General features: G+C 48.1%; 1 protein-coding gene across 2 annotated transcripts in view; it reads left to right on the top strand.

Moving 5' to 3' along the window:
- Positions 1–17,896, top strand: part of WNT3 (Wnt family member 3) — a 70,826-nt gene that overhangs the window by 34,514 nt on the left and 18,416 nt on the right. The window lies entirely within an intron of this gene.

Raw genomic sequence — 17,896 nt, 5'->3', positions numbered from 1 at the left:
ATCAATTCTGCAGCCCCTACCTTCCACCTGTCCGTTAACACCCCCTCAAAGCATACATTTTTTTGTTTAAAGAAAATTTTCATGTTCCAAACCAAATCAGCCAAATCAAGTCCAAATCTGTGAGTCAGTCCAGAACCATAGGTGGACCTACAGCCAGCAAACATCCTCCACCCCCACCAGGGGCTTCAGATACTTCCAAAGTCTTTTGGTGGGCATCCTACATGCAGGCCCAAGCCTGGAGGCTTGGGGTTCAGATGTCCCTAAGTTTCGCCTGCCCTCAGCCATATGGCCGCAGAAGCAAGCTAGGGAGGAGCCTCCTATTTCCACAAAGTGAGCTTTAAGCCCTAACACCGTGGTGGGTACTAAACCACACCAGAAAGACATACACACACGGTGTCTGTTCTTCCTGAACCTTTACTGGAGGCAGCTCCAGCAGGTTCTCCTTCCACTTTTCCCCTTTGGGTTGCAAAGAGGGGGTGAGGGCAGAGAGGAAAAGTGAAGAGCTGAGCTACTTCTCACAAGAAATCAGGAAGGAGAGGGGCCACCTTGAGCTGGTGGGCTTTTCCTGCTCCCCGCTCCTGCCCTGTGAAATTTGTATCTGCTCTGCTCAAACACTTCTCTCAGCTTCTGAAGTGGAGGAGAGAGTGAGGGACAGGGCTCTGCCTTCTTTTGCAGCAGTTACAGTTGGTTATTCTTCCCCAGGAGGTGAAATCAAGCAGGCAGACAATCAGTCAGAAAGGACATTTCACTTGACTGGTTATAGGCTTCCCGAGCCCTGGTGGGGTGGCATGCAGCAAGAGCCAAAACCTCAGTGCTCAGAAGAAATGGCAGAGCTGTCCACGGTGGTATTTAGCAGGGGGCTTGAGGGATAATCTGCATTCACAACAGCTCAAGCTGTCAGGGGCTCACACAAATGGTAAGACTGGCATTGGGAGCCCAGTAGCAGAGGCTGGCCCAAAAAGGTGCCTTTGGAACCACTGTGTGCCACCAATGCCTGTCTCACATAGGGCAGGTACACACCAGCCAGCTTGACACTACCACCCTCTGAGGAGGAGCTCAGAAGGCTAATACAGCCCCAGAACAAGGCATGGACAAGTTTTCCACACCACCTTCTCCTTTGCATGAAGGATGTGGGCACCTGTAGTTCATTTCTAAATTGAATTTGAGCTTACACCCTGCTGACCCATCCTGCCCCACCAGAGGGGCTGAAAGACTCTAAATGGGATCTCCTCTATGGGCACAGACTGGTAATGTTAAGTGTCCATTTACCAATAAGCGGCTTCAGTGTGATGCCAGGGGCAGCAACACTTGCTGGGGCATTGCCGTAGCCCCAGAGCCGTGTAACGGTAGCTGCAGCCGTTTTGCTGCGACTGCGAAGTGCATTGTCACTGAACGCAGCCACGACTGCTCTCCAGCACCACCTAGTGGCCTTTGGGACACACATTAACACCCGGACAGATGCCCTGGCGCCCGCAGGGCTGCAGCAGGGACAGGTCAAGACCCAGCTCACCAGAAGATTTCAGCACCCTGCTCCTGTGACTCTTCAGTTATGCCATGCGCAGTGGAGTGGTTTTGACAGGATAGGCTGAGATGAGCCCACCCCAGAATACTCCACAGCTGACGACAATCTCCAGCAGATATGGTTCAGGTCCCTCAAGCCCATGTGAGGGCTCTGATGCCTTCACTGTAAGAGGCGGGTAGGGGGGAGCAGGAAGTGTAGTACCACTACTCTTTTGTGCAAGGCCCAGTGTGGTAGGTGTTACTCTGAGACTGCCTGCGTGCTGGCCTGGGGTTAGCCGTGTAGTTGGGGCACTGCTGTAAACCCAGAACATAGTAACAGCCTTTGCAGTAGCCATGCTGCTCCGCCAGCCTGCATTCTTCACTGACCCAGACATGGCGGGGTTGGTCTGTGAATCCCATAGGCATGTGCATGTGAGCTAGGCAGACTGCTGTTCAGACCTGTCAAGAGGTAGGTGGCTCTGATCATGCAACAAATATTTCAGCCCTTAGGAGATTTTCCTTACTAACTCCCTAGGCATATTGGGACTGTAAGCACCTCTATAGAATTACGTGGCAGCTGAGTGGAGGCTTTACCAATTTAAATTTGGGGGCTGAGCCCTTAAAGCTCCAGCAGACTCAATTAAATGACTCTGCTCCAATGTGCTGTTACAAACCGCAAGTGTATAGGCACCCTTAATGTACAGGCACCCTTAGTGTATAGGTACCCTTAGTGCCTAACTCCCATTGATTTCAGTGAGAATGAGGCAGCTAATGGGATTTTCCAAAGTCCCTAAGCTACTATCTGCTACTTCAGGTGTGTCAATACCTTTTCAGTATCTGGCCTTTGGTGTGTCCTCAGTTTTCGAAAGTGCTTTTTCTTTGTCCCTTCTCTTAGGTTTCTCCCATTGGTCTGAAACTAGTCCCTGGCACTAAAAAGCATCCATGCCATAGTTTCTTAAAAGTCCAGGTCCCCACATCTTACTTTCATAGCCAGCGTAGCAATAACAACAATTAACAATCGACATTAGCCTAATGCTGAATGTCAAACACAGATATGCAGCCTATTACCAGTGCTCAGTTAGTCTGAGGTGCCTTTTACTGTCATACAAAACATCAGTGGTCAGTGGCAGTCAGTCTACAAGTTCTGGTTATGTGGCATATCATGTAGCTCATGCTGTCTCAGTCTGCTAGGCTAACTGCCTATCTAAAACCACATTGGGCAAAATGGCTCCTTTGCTCCCTCTCTTCTGGATCTTGGGAGAGGTGTTGCCTATGTCCTTCTGGAATGACAATCTCAAATACTTGCCAGGCTGCATTTTGCGACATCCTGCTCTTTGGCACCATTGTTTCCTATCACCGATATATCCTAGAAACTGGTGACACTTCTTAGGAACCAAAAAATAAATAAAATCATATAGGTGTTTTGCCTTACCCATCTGCCTATATGCAGTTCTCCTGATTCTGACATTTGACTGTAATAGCACAGGCATTCTTGTTTAGAGTTTTACTCTAATTTCAAAATAACATCAGCTGGTGGAAACTTGTGCTTCATGGGTGCTGGTCTGTAACAAAGTATTGCTAAATACAGAAGAACACTCTGATTCTGCACTTTTCTAATGAATGTTATAGGGCTGATGACATTTTCCACCAATCTGTTAAACTGGGGATAAAGGGGGACTTTTCAGTTACATGTCTAACCCAGCCTGCTCAAAGGTGGCCTACACAGGAAGTGAAACAAGGTGTGAGGACATGGTACACTTGTTACTGGCTCTGCCCTACAAGGGGACACTTAAAACAAAATAAGATGTTTCTAACTGATCAGCATTATGCAACACCAGCAACACAACACAACAGCTGATCACAGTTGGCATTTGCCTGAGCCTCTTAAACATACAGTTAGTTTCCTATAGAAGGAAATGCCATGACTCCTTCCTGCATCTTTCCCGTTGTAAAGATGTGCTGGCAGAAGGAGGCAGTGTAGAGAGCCTGAGGAGCCACAGGACCCTGAGCAAGAATCACCTAGAGCCCAGAGTGGATGACGTGTCCTGGTCTGTCACTTTGGGATGATGTCAGAGGGGCATCTGGACTATGTCTTTGTGATTAAGGGCTTAGGAGTGATTCTGAATGACTTCCAGCTTTCCCAAATGTTGAGGAAAGGTTCTCCATGCTATGTGAAGGAGGGAAATAAAGGTATTAGTGGTAGCCTCATGACTGATTTCACGGTGGGGGAGAATTGCACAACTAAGGTGAAGGGAGCTTTGCACACAGCTGCCATGTTTTGTGCCACTCCAGGTGCATCTTTATGCAGATGATATCATGAATGAGTTCGCTGGCTTTACAAAAGTTCTGTAGATCTAGTGCTCGTGTTGCTGTGGTCCATGAAGCCCTCTGAATACCTGCAGAATGGCAGTAGGCCAGGTTTTCAACTCACCCCTGCTGTGGGAGAAATCTGGAGCAGCAGTTCCCCACCCATGGCTCAGACCCTTCTCGCAGCCACAGGAGATATAAAAGTTACACCTGTTGTTGAGAGGGAGAGCAAGGGCTGGCGCTGCTCACAGCATTGCCCATGGGCCATGAGGGTTGGGGAGCTCTGTGCTAGAGGCAGCACAGGGAGTTCAGTCTCGCTAGTCCAGGAAGTTCTTGTGTAACCCCCAGTACCAAGGCTGTTACAACAGAGTTCACTCAAGCCATCTGTGTAGGGTAGGGTGGCCACTGACACATCTCCAGAATAGAGGACATCCCCTTGGTGAAAAGTGGGACCTTTGGCCAATCAGCAGTGAGGGGTGGGGCCACTGGGCCCCTTGGTCAATCAGTAGCAAGGGGTGAGGCCACAAGAAAAAGGCCACCTCCCTCCCTCCCTGGCTGGCTCCGAACCCTGCTCCTCCTGGCTGTGCACCACCCCACCTTTAGGCATAGCCAATAGAATTGTAAGAACAAATGATTGACACGTATTCCACCAATGAACTGAAAACCAGGACTTTTTGCAATCCGTTCTTCATTCAGAAATGGAAAGGGGACAAAGGGTTTAAAAACAGGATGGTCTGGTATAAAATAGGACCAATGGTCACCCTAGTCCAGGGGCCACCAAAGGTCCATTCAGGGGCAACGACTGTGAATCCAGGCCAGCCCTTTGTCGGCCTCTCATTACACCTTTAAGTTTCTTTCTGGAAAGACAATTGTAATAAATCCAGTCCTTACCTCTCTAGAGCTGACCAGGGCTCGCCCCTCTCTGCTATACACAGGCAAAATCTCCCAGGTACAGCATCAGTCTGCAAACAAAGTCTGTATAGTGTGCTCCATCCTATTCTGAAAGGGGCGGCTTCTTTTCACCAAAATGCAACACTAAGCCCATAGTAAGAAACCCCAGCTGTGTTCACTGCTAATGAAAATAGTTCCAACCATGATTTCAGGCTCCTGATGCTATCTTAAATTAATGTTGTCTTAACCTGAATCATGGGTTGGAGCCCACAGCTTTCAGCCTTGTGCTATAAGGGTAACTGATGGGTGGAAGGCTTGCAGTAGTGGTTCTCCACCTGTTTAGACTCGAGGCACCCCTTCTTAAGTTCTGTGAATTGAACAACACCCCACCTCAACAACTAGGCATTTATTACAGTACTTACCTCTTTGCAGAAGGTCCAGACAGTGTGTGATCCTGCACTTACCTGCTTTTCTCCTCACACTTCACTTACCTCCTCACACTCCCTGCTGGATCTCACCCCAGCACTCAGATAAGGGGCAGGAAGATGGCCCCAAAGTTACTGGGGGTTCCCCATCCAGAGCCTCCTTCCTGGTGAGATAGATGGTCAGTTTAGCTAGGGCCAGGAGGAGGCTGATCAAGAGGTTCGGGGACTTGGTCAGGGTCTTGGAGTCAGGGTACTGGACTAGATGGCATCCAAAACAGTCCCTTCCTGTGAGGCAATTACCTTGTGTTTTTATTTCTTTGACTGAAGTCTAACTCCACTGCACCCAGCTGCCTTCTCCAGGCCTCCACCTGAGGCACAATGTCACGTATTTCCGTATGGATTATACACTGAGTTGAGCCCTATTGTCACTGAGCTTGTGGGGATCCTGAGCTGAGAGTATAAGCTCTTTCTAATGAGGTAGTCAAGGGAAACAGCACAGCATGGTTAAAGATGCATGTAACACATCTACATTTGCCCTTTAGATGAGGAGCTTCTTCAGAGGAGGAAAGGATGAACAATGTGAGAAATACTACAAAGCCTCCAGGGACAGGGTGCTGCTATTGTGCAGAGATGGCATCCAAAGACTTCCTGTGCTTATTGGCCTACAGACTGTCCTGGCTCACAGTGGAGTATAAGATCATGGGGAGAGGGAGTAAATCCTGCCGGGGAGGTGGAGGGAGGTGTAAATGAATTCCTTCTTAAGCATCAAGATCTTTCATTTCTCCTCCAAGCCAAGGAGATAACCTCTGCTCTAACATACACACAGTAGGTACAGGCCCCTGTCCCATCCCCGCCCCCTCCCACACACACCCCATCAGCCTGGACGAACTCTAGAGGTGGTCAGAAAATTGTAGGATTAATCAGTAAACATTTTTTAGAAAGGTAGACAGAACATTTAATTCCTTTTCAAACATTTTTAATGTGAATTTTTTTCAATTTTCTGACAGGAAAAGCCATACCCCTTTGCTTCTAATCTACAGGGCAAGTTTTATGGGATAAGTACATTTATCCAGTAGCACATGAAGTGAGTGCACAGGGTGGCAGGAATGGAGGGGGGAGGGGTGGCTGGACAGCTTTTGCATGGCAATACACCACTGTCCATCTACAGACAAGCTCTGAAAAGCACTACCACACACCATGTCAGCCAAATCTCCCCTCTGCCCTTTCATTCTCATTCTCCCCTCATTTTCACAACCCTGGAAAACTCTAAACACAACAAACCTTTGGATAAAAGGCCATTTTTTGTTCAAATTTGGTTGGAAAAATCTAGGACCCAATGTTGGCTCTGATTCCAGTGGAGTCCAAGCCTACTACTCCCATAATAGCAATGCCTCTTAACGATACTGGTGTTGCTCACCTGACTCCATGTTAACAGCCAGGGGAAGGACATGACGGATCCAAAATAAATCATCCTTCCCCTGATGGTGTTTATTTCTTCTGACTGGGCATTGCACATAATTAAAAGATGACAGCAATATCACCAGGAACTGGCTCACCTAGTTCTGCCTCTGGACAGGATTGTTTCTTTTTCACACGATTCTCAGTGTTTTGCTTAGTCCGGTTTTCAATGTCCCCAGCAATACAGTTTTCACACTGCCCCTCAGGAGAATATCCTGTCCAGTAGGTCTCATTGGAAGACAGCCGTTCCTTATTTTCCAGCTAACATCCCCTTTCTTAATTTCAGTGCAGTCTGCACTGGGCCAGTCCTGAGTTCTTTAATATGGTCATAGGCAATGCATGGGGGGGGGCACATGCCCCACCTGAGATTGGCCCTTGCTGGCCAGGGAGTTGGGGTCCCAAGAGAAGTGCTGGCCAGTGCTTTCCCTCCCCACCATGAGATTGGCGCTGGCCGAGGAGTGGGGATGCCAAGAGAAGCACCAACAGCTTCTGGTTTTGCTGCCGGCACTTCTGGGGTTGGTGATCAACTGCTGGGAGACACCCCCCTGCCACCAGTCAGCAGTTGGCTGCTGGTGCCCCCCTCCCCCGACTCAGGAGGCACCAGTCACCCATGAATATGGTTTTATATTGGGCAGATTTATCATTCTCAGGGACCTTTCACTCAGTTCCACAAGGAGAAGAGGATGGTCTTGAAGACAAATGTTACAGAAAGGGAGTAGCAGGGAGGGAATTTGACCTATTTAGGGCAGCGGAAGGAGATGGGACCATGACATACAGAGGAAAAAAGGGAGAGAAAAGATCAGCAATGCCTCAGCTGCAAAATTAAAAAAAGTCAAGCCTGCCTTACAGGGCCACACTGGAATGCAGGAAAAGAGCATAGAGGAGGATACCATGAAGAGACTGTGCTCAAAGTGTTATTACACTCATTTCAAGGCAGGTGGTTTACCTCACTGCAATTTCCCACTTCAACAACTATGTTCCTTTTCAACTGGGTCTGTCCAAACTTTGAATGCTCCTTGGGAAGTCCACGTATTAGTGATGCTAGTGATACAAGGCTAGTGCAAGGCTTCTCTTCTCCACTGGTAAAGGAACAAGCCAGCATCAGACTGTCGGGGTACCTGAGCATGTGAGCTGAAGGCCTGAGAGCTCTGACAGGAAGACTGGTATGGAGATCAAAAGAGGTGCTTGCAAACAGACCCATGAGCCATCCTACCACCCTGTGGCCCATGTGCAAGATGGCTGCTGCCTTGTAGTCTGTGCCATAATGGCAGTGGGGAGGGTCGATGGGAGATAATTTCCAGTAATAGTTTTAGAAGCTAAACTGAGGTGGGCATGGCCAGTTCTGAAGGCTGCCCACCCCCACCCCTTGTCATCCTGCAGTGTTGCCTAGTCACCCCAGAACAATATTGGAATTAATTTACTTATCCCATGCAACTGGCTCTATAAGATGGGAACAAAAGGAGTCACTGGCCCGGCAGAGAATGTCAGTTCTTTCAAAGTGATTTAGAGGATTAAATAGCTAGGAGAATAGGGATTTCCCTCACACTGTGCCATCATCCTTTACATGCCCATGTGCACACATGCTCACTGCCTCCCACCCCCTGTGCAGAGATACTTTACATGGACACATCATGTGCATTGTCCCTTCCTCTCATCCCTCATCCTCCCACTCTCCACACACTTCTGTCCTCTCACATTCAGGAATGCACAAAAATGAGAGCAGCTCTTCCAGCCTCTGTCTGTGGCATTTCTGATGTCTGCAGTCTATCTAGGCTACGATTCTAGACCACACACAATGTTCGGGTGCTGCATCTGGCCCAGGTGAGAGAGTATCTGTCAGCTTCCTGCAGGGGAAGCTGGGGAATGGCTATTTTAACTCATGTCATGTCAAAGTGTGGCTGGAGGCAGAGTGCTGGCCTTGGGAAAAGCTCAAAAGCAGGTCAACATGCGCTCTGTCTGAGGCATCCCTGCAGGCACTAGAATTCTTGCTGTGTTTTGTCTTTCAAGAGCTGGAGACTGTCTCTGCCAGTGGAGCCTATAGATCCTTGGGAGATAGCTGCCCTTTCAGTGTATTTCTCCCTTACTGGGTGCCCAGGCCTGCCTCAGTGCAGAAACCAGTACAGAGCTGGTCTGAGAATTCAAGGTACTGGACCTGGCTTTGAATAGACTCCATTGTTCTTCATGCACAACACCCCAAACACTGACTCCATTAGCTCAGTGAGATCAGAGCAAAGATTCACAAGCTGGGGAGTGTAACTGCCAGGGATTTCTGGCTTAAATGGGGAGCCAAAGGGCTAAGGGGGTAGGAGATGTGTACACAGCTGTAAGAGTAGGCTCCTTCACAAACTTGGAGGGACATTAAGTCTCAAGTTATATAGGCAAAGCTTAGTTTGAGAGTAGGGCTAGGGAGAGAGGTCCTACCTTTCTACCCCACCACTTTTTAGTTGGACCTTTGACTGCCCCAGTGACACAGGTGGTTGGGGAGATAAAGCTAAGTGGCCCAACTCAAGAAAGTGGGCTCCTGGCTTTCTTTTTAGGGCTACTGAGCCTACACAAAAGAAGACTGCAAATTGTGGGAGCCATAACCACTTGGCAGCTCTCTGAGTTACTTCCAAGACAGTGCCTTATTGCTTACACCACTGATTCTCAAGCAGGGTGCCATGGCATGCCGGGGTACCTTGAGATCCTTTTGGGGGTGTTGCGGGTTGTTGCTCAAGGTCGGCACTGTTAGATGTGCAAATATGATTCCCAAGATAAAACCAGATATTTCAAATAGGTATCCATGGAGTTAAAAACATTCTGCCCTGCTATGCTCTTTCTGAGTTCTTCAAAACAGAATAATTGCTTTATTATGTTTCTGAAATTAAAAATAGCCCAAACCCTAAGAGCTAGCATTTTCTGACGGGTGCTTTGAGTCTAACAAGGTAGAGAACCACTGCATTAGACCATGCTGCCTGCTCAAAGATATTAGTTGGTTCCCACAGCTCTCAGCATCATATTAAAAGCCAGGGACTTCAGAGAGAAGGCTGAAATGCCACTTAACTTGCAGAGTGTGTGGCAGCTACCACAACGCCTAAGGGACTGGTGCAGAGCAGGAGAAGGTAGAGTCTAAAGACAAAGCAATGGAAAGCTATTGAAGAGAATGGGGCAGAAGCTGTTACAGGGAGCACAGGAGAGGGAAGAAAAAAAGGCTTGTCTTATCTAGAAAGTATAGATGGCCTTGGCCTGGAAGAGAAGGGAGACCAGAACAGTCATTGAGCCTATAAGTGTTTTGGACCCAGATACATCTATTTATGTAGTATCAATGTGTTTAGTGTCTCTTGGGTGATATGCCAAGACTTGAATTGGGGACCTCCAAAACTAAAAGTAGGAGCTGCTGCTACAGCTGGAGCTAAAGAGTCAGAAGCCCTGTAGCCAGATTGTAACAACTCCCTTATGCTGAGGGGTAGACACAAAGGGAGATGCATAGCATGCACCAGTGGGTCAATGTTGGCATGATGAAGCCAGGACTGGTTGGCATCTAGTAGTGTAGAGTGGTGGTGAACTGAAATAGGCTCCCTACTGGGGCCCTTAGCAATGCTTAGGTACAACAACCTAGGGAAAATGAGCAAAGCACCATTACACTGAAGGGCAGACCCACTGGGCTCTGAGAAAGGAGCCTCCTTCAACATTTCATGTGTTCCCTGTGCATTGGCAGAGAGCAAAACTCCTGCCTGTGACTGCCATGAGCTTCTAGTGTAGGAGTGGGCAAAATACAGTCCACAAGCTGGATCCGGCCCACTGTGGACTAACTCCCTTTCCTGGAAGCCCCTGTGGCAGTGGCTCCTCTGGCTGCTGCCGCTGGACCAAACCCTGCTGCCTGTGCACCCCAACCCAACCACCCCCCACACACTGCCAGGGGCAGGACACATGCAGGCAGGGCATATGGCCAGGTGGCTGGTATGGGGCCACTGCTGGGAGCAAGATAGGCAGGTGAGGCTGGGGAGACCTCCAGATTTTGGGGTGGTAACAGCATGGAGTCAGTGCCAGGGCGAGGGCAAAGCCACAATCTGCGGCCCACATGCCCCTGCAATGGGTGTGGGTTCCACAGGAATGGGGGTGCAAGGAGCGGGTCACAGTTTCTACCCTGGACCCATGCTGTCACCACCCCAAGATCCCAGCCCCAGCCCCAGACAGCTGCCTGTGTGTCTCCCGGCCCATCTGCATGGAAACCCTGGGATTTTGGGGTGGTGACACCATGGAATGGGTGCAATGCCATGATCTGCTGCCCACATACTCCCGCCTGCGGAACCTGCACCCATTGCAGGGGTGTGAGGGCAGCATGCTGTAACCACCTCAAGATCCTGGGGTCTTTCCAGCCTTGCCTGCCCATATCACTTCCGGCTACGGCCTCATTCCAGCCACCTGGCTATGTGCCCTGCCCACACAGGCCCTGCCCCTGGCAGTGGGTGTGGTGGGGTGGTTGGGCTGGGGTGCCCAGGCAGCAGGGCTGGGTCCAGCAGTGGCAGGCAAAGGAGCCACCAGGGCTGCTGGGAAATGGAGTCCAGCCATGGGCTGGATCCACCATTTTGCCCACCCCTCTTCTAGTGCTATTGAATCTGCAGACTGCAGACCTAGATCCCAGGTCTCATCTCCTTTCCTCTGTTACAGTGGAAATAAAATCATTTCAGTTAACTTGATCCTTGACATTGCCAGTCACCTTTACAACCCTTCCAACATGGCATACTTCTATCCTGTGTTCCTTCCTTCTGTTGCTGTTCGCTTTCAAGAAATGTCAAGGCTAGTAGATTTTCACATCTTTTTAAGGTGAGAAAGGACCATTATGATGATCTAGTTCAGTGGGAACCAACTTTTTTGGCAGGTATGTCACAAATTAGCCCTGCACCCTCCCCAAGCGCCACTCTAATCCCTTTCCCCTACCTGATATGCTGCTCTGCTTTCTGCTCCCTACCCCATGCTCTTTGACTGACCTGGCTTCTGCTTATTGCATCCTACCCTGTGCCCCTGCCTAATCTGCTGCTCTGCTTTCTGCTCCTTGCCTCATCTGCTACTGTTTCCTGTCCCCTCCCTGATCTGCTGCATGCCGCACAGAGATGCATGCCACAGGTTGGCCATCCCTGATCTAGTCTGAGCTCCTGGATAACCCAGGAGAATTTCACCAAGTTATTTCTTCATCCAAGTTAATTCAAGCTTCTACCAAGTTTCTGCTCCTGGTTTCATACTTACTGTCACATGGATTTATGGAAAACAGGTCTTGTTGAGCAAACCTGATTTCATTCATAGATGAAATTATAAATTTGATTGATAAAAGTAACTCTGTGGATGTAAACTCTTGTAAGGTGTTTGGCTTAGTAACGTATGATGTTCTGATTAAAAATAAATAACACCATACAAGGTCACGGTCAAGAAAATTACACATTAAATGGACTAGGAACTGATATAGCCCAGAAGCAATTGTCAAAGGGAAATAATCTTCAGTGGGTAGGTTTAGGCTTGATGGTCATATTTTTATCAATGACTTACAATAAAATGACTGTTGATAAAATTTACATCTGACACAAATCTTGGAGGATTGCTAAATAATGATGAGGTCATGGCAGTCATAAATCGCAGTCTGGATCACTAGGAAAACTGGACACATTCAAACAAAATGCCCACTCAGTTAGACTGTAAGAATGAGGAATTCAGGCCATGTCTATGGTAATGTAGAATAGTGGCTAATAGTGACCCTGAAGAGGATTTTGTTGGTTGTAGTGGATAAGCAAGCTCAACATAATGCCCAGGGCAATGTTATGGCCAAAAAACAAATGCATTCTTAGGTGTGTACACAGCTGAGTACTGAATAGGAGCAGGGAGGCAGTTTTGCCTTTCTGTGTGTCACTGATGAGACTGACATTGGAATACAGATCTGATACCCATGTTTTTAAAGTAATAGTGAAAAACTGGAGCGAGGTCAGAAAAGAGCTCCCCAAATTATTCAAGAGCTAGACAACATGCCTTATAATGGCAGACATAAAGAACTCAATCCATTTAGTTTATCAAAAGAAAGGCTGAGCACCAGTGCAATTATAGTGTACAGATAAATTCCTTCATGAAAATATCATGTACTAAAAGGCTCTTTAAACAGGAAGAGAAAAGCGTAACAAGAAACAGTGTCTGGAAGCTGAATCCAAATGAGTTCATGTGAGAAATTAGACACAAATATATCATGGTGAGAGTGACAAGAACCCCTATAGCAAGCTCTGGAGGAAAGTAGTGATTCTCAGTTATGTCACCAAATTGAGACAGGGTGCTTTTCTGGAAGAGATGCTTCAGTCAAATGCAAGTTCATGGACTCAGCGCAGGGCTCACTGGTGAAACATTATGGTTTGTAGTATCAGGTTAAATGATCTAATGGTCCCTTACGGCCTTCAGCTGTAGGAATCTATAAATTCCCATTTCCCCTTGGTGAAAGCAGACAGTAGAATTTATCGGTGTCATCTCTGAAAAAACGGTAAGGACAGTTTTCCTTAGGAAATGACTCGAGCAGTAATACAATTGCCTTTGACCACAGCTGAGCTTGGTGCTATGCTTTGCACAAATCTTCCTGCCCCCATCTTGTCTCTGTTATTAGACTCAGGCAGTTCATTAAGCAGCTCTTTCTGGACTGCATGGAGCTCTTTGGTATTTTGTATGTCACAAGTACTTCCCTTGGTAGTTATTCTTTTAGATGTTGAATTGACTGAAGTCATTGACTTCATTGCTCACCCTTAGCAAGCAATGTGGCTTGGCAAGATTTGTCCTTAAATCCATGTTACCACCCAGAGACCACCCCATTTTCCTCAAGGTGTTTACTAGGCCTGTACAAAGCAGCAAGTATTTGGTTTGGATTCAGATTTGGCCCATTCAGGGAACAGTGATTCGATTTGGTGATTCAAATCACTGTCCCAGTTCGATTTGGCCGAATCTGTTTCAGAGATTCGGCACCGATTTGAAGATTTGGCCATAGACTATAATGGGGAATTACTAAAATACCTATAATTTAGTCATTTTTTTGCAGATTCGGATGAGAACAGCAAGGATGGTAGCCCCTTCTGAGGGCATGAGCCTGCTATGTTTCATGGGGATAGGTGCAGGAGTTGCTGTGAAAGTCCACCTCAAAATGTTTTCCCCCCTCTCAGCTTTTTCCACATATGGAAGATCACCCTGTCCCCCTCCTTCTTCTCAGTTCCTGTTTGCTGCAAGTCTTCTGAATCTCCGTATTGCTCCAAATCGATTCAGAGGCTTCTGATTTGATTCAGACCTTTTAATGGGTCTCCCGATTCAATTTGGATTTGAAAATTTGGCTGCCGAATCAGGCCGAATCTCCTCTGAATCAAATTGGCTACCGAAGCTTTGCACAGCCCTAGTGTTTACATATTGACTGTTATCATTTGCTCTAGTAACTTCCTACATATTCCCCAGGCCCTTCCTTTTTACCTTTTTAAAGGTGAGCACTAAGTTAGCTCATACCCCCTTCCTTTGGGCCCTTACCTGTCACTCAGGACTTCACTAGTGGCTCAGAGATTCTTCAGCAAGTTCTTTCAGTACTTTGGGATTAATTTATTTGGGCTTAAATTCATTCACATTTGTCAAAAGTTCTTTTATAATCTGCATCCATTTCTCTTTTTTGTTTATATTAATTTTGTTAGCTGTCTGGTTGCAGTTTATTTTGACTGTGAAGACTGAGGCAAAGTAGTTACTGACGAGCTCTGTCTTCCTTAAGTCTCCCATTAATAGTCCACCTTCACCAATAAGCAGAAGATCCACAATTTCCTTGGTCTTTCTTTCCCATCAGACATATTGGTAGAGCTCCTTGTCGTCTTCAGCATCCCTTGTCAGTTGTATCACATTTTTCACCTTTTTTGGATGTTGGTATTGTTATACTTCCTTCCTTCCATTACCTGTGTGTTTCTCCTTTGATTCTGCTAAGACATTCTTGTGCAGCCATACTGCCCTCCTGTAACGTCTTACCTATATCCCTTTTCTTGTAGAGACTCCAATACTAGAGTCCAAAGGAACTGCCAGCCCTCCTAGACTCCTTCAGTCTCCCTATTAGTGGGACCTCACCTGCTGTTTCTCTGAGCTGATCGAATCTGCTATATTCTGAAGTCCAGTGCCCTTGTTTTACTGTTTCACAAATTCTGTCATATCATGATTGCTTCCGCCCTCATTTCTGATTACATTCATGTTTGCACCCAGTTCTTCCTTCTTGGTTGGAAAGAGATGCAGGATACAGGATCCTCTAATTGTGTTTTCAGCCTTCTGAGATAGGACGTTGTCTTCTACATAACAACAGTGTTCTTTCCTTTGCTCTGCGGAGAACCTGGGAGACAGCAGGTCATCCAATCTCTGTCCCAGCAGTAGTTGGTACCTGTAAAGCGCCCTGGGCAGCTGATGTTCTGTGAGGTATTGCAAAGCAATCCAAGAAGCTGTGCTGCAGCTCTTTTGCTCCTCATTGGAAGATGAGGGTCTCAGAGCACAAGAAGCAGCATGAAAAGGTCCTTCCACTTAGCTTCCTACCCCTGTAGTCCAGCACTGGAATTGCATGGCCCAGCCATATCAACTCATGCAAAACAAGGAAGTAGTTAGAAAAATATCAAAGTACAGAATAAAAATAGCTGGATTTCCTGAGAACATTATGCCATATCTGGGTGCCAGCTGTGTCTAGGAAGGGGCCTTGGGTTCTGGATGCACATGTATTAAAGCAGCAAAATTAGAAAGTGAGCTCATTTTTTCTTCATGCTGGTGTCAGTGCTGGGATTTCCAAAAAGCAGCATGGCATTACAATGGGACAGGATTTTTTGGTGAGAGTGCTCAACTGACACAGTCCGGTGGGTGGAGAATTGGCTGGAGGGTCGCACCCAGAGAGTTGTGGTGGATGGGTCGGTTTCGACCTGGAAGAGTGTGGGCAGTGGGGTCCCGCAGGGCTCGGTGCTTGGACCGATACTCTTTAATGTCTTCATCAGCGACTTGGACGAGGGGGTGAAATGTACTCTGTCCAAGTTTGCAGATGACACTAAGCTATGGGGCGAAGTGGACACGCCGGAGGGCAGGGAACAGCTGCATGCAGACCTGGACAGGTTAGACAAGTGGGCAGAAAACAACAGAATGCAGTTCAACAAGGAGAAATGCAAAGTGCTGCATCTAGGGAGGAAAAATGTCCAGCACACCTACAGCCTAGGAAATGACCTGCTGGGTGGCACGGAAGTGGAAAGGGATCTTGGAGTCCTAGTAGACTCCAAGATGAACATGAGTCGGCAGTGTGATGAAACCATCAGAAAAGCCAATGGCACTTTATCGTGCATCAGCAGATGCATGACAAATAAGTCCAAGGAGGTGATACTTCCCCTCTATCGGGCGCTGGTCAGACCGCAGCTGGAGTACTGCGTGCAATTCTGGGCGCCGCACTTCAAGAAAGATGCGGATAACCTGGAGAGGGTCCAGAGAAGGGCCACTCGTATGGTTAAGGGCCTGCAGGCCAAGCCTATGAGGAGAGATTAGAGAAACTGGACCTTTTCAGCCTCCGCAAGAGAAGGTTGAGAGGCGACCTGGTGGCTGCCTATAAGTTCGTCAGGGGGGCACAGAAGGGAATTGGTGAGTATTTATTCACCAAGGCGCCCCCGGGGGTTACAAGAAATAATGGCCACAAGCTGGAGGAGAGCAGATTTAGATTAGATATTAGGAGGAACTTCTTCACAGTTCGAGTGGCCAAGCTCTGGAACGGGCTCCCAAGGGAGGTGGTGCTCTCCCCTACCCTGGGGGTATTCAAGAGAAGGTTGGATGTGTATCTAGCTGGGGTAATGTAGGCCCAGCACTCTTTCCTGCTTATGCAGGGGGTCGGACTCGATGATCTATTGAGGTCCCTTCCGACCCTAGCATCTATGAATCTATGAATCTATGACCTGACCAGCACTATTAGACCCTCCGTACTGGCTGTCAGGCCAGAGAGTTTGGAGTGGCATGAGCCAGATGTGTCAGGACATGTCACATAGGCTGTGGTTCCCAAGGTTAAGGGACAGATGTGTTGGTACCAGAGCTAGGCGCTTGTCCAAATGGTGCTTTCAGGGCTTGGGCAAGAATACCCTGAAGCTGTGCACCCTGCCCAGGCCCTGAAAGCTTGCATTGCTCAAAGCTCCCACTGGCTCCATCACCACCTGCTTCCTCGAGGTCTCTTTCCTGCAACAGGAAGGTGATGGAAGGGCAGGAGCTGGGCACACAGGGAATATGTAGAATGCACTGTGCTGCTGCCCTCTTCCCTGTGGAAGAAGGCACACTCATCTCTCAGCACTACACTCACCCATATGGAGAAACCCAGGGCTCAGACTGGAAAGGCCCTGTTCTGGCCAGGACATTTCCCTGCTAAGTCTATCAGCAGGTGTCACCCAGTAGAGACTGGACAGTGCACATTTGATGTATAGCAGGGTCACTAGTTGTGACCCTGCCCTGGAATGGTGGTTTTGCTGTCATGAGTGAAGTGATTCCTACACATGGTCTCAACAGGAAGGTGCCACCCCTGCCTAGCCAGATCTTGATTCTTGCCAGGAGCTCCTTCTTCACCTGGTGCCATTCTCCTAGAAGTACTCCCCAGCCAGGCTCCCCCAGGACCTCCAATCTCAACACACAGAGCCTGTGAAAGGAGAAGGCTGCTCCTCTGGGAGTTCTCATAAAGGGAAGAGGTCCTCTGGCTGCTCCTGGTTCCTCTGGGGACAATGCATCATGACATCTTACTTTCATGCCATGCCTAAATGACTACAATCTATTTGGCCAATTAGGGCTTGGAAGCAGGACTCCCGAGTTCTACTGCTCCCTCTGTTGCTGATTGCATTGCCATTGCTGGCAACATGGTGTTGGCAACCAGACCCCTCAGCTATGACTGAAACCTCACTGTGCTGGGCTTTGTATAGGCACTCAGTGAGGACAGGTCCCTATGCTGAAATTTATGTTCAAAGTAGAAAAAGAAGGATATTACCCCCGCCCCCAGGTCACATGGTGTGTCAGTGGCAGAGCTGAGTGGTAGAACACAGGGTTCCTGAGTGCTTTCCCTACTAGATCCCATTGCCACTGCTGATTTCCCTGGCAGAGTGCCAGGTCTCTCCTCTCTGTGCCCTCTAGCTGGGCTCTGCTGCTGAATTTAACATCTGTGCTGCTACAGCTCCTTTTGTTTCAGAGTCTCCAAGCACTTTGCAAACCAGTGGCATTAACTATGGAAGTCACCCTGCATGATTATCTCATCCCTGGCTAGGGAGAAGGATCCTCAGTAAAGACATGGAGAGTGGAAGGACCTGGGCCAGGGA

The sequence above is a fragment of the Crocodylus siamensis genome, chromosome 4, assembly GCF_052110815.1.
Source record: "Crocodylus siamensis isolate JL-2025a chromosome 4, ASM5211081v1, whole genome shotgun sequence".
In the NCBI taxonomy this organism is placed as follows: Eukaryota; Metazoa; Chordata; order Crocodylia; family Crocodylidae; genus Crocodylus; species Crocodylus siamensis.
Note: the sequence above shows the minus strand (reverse complement) of the source record. Positions and strands in the feature narration are given on the sequence as shown.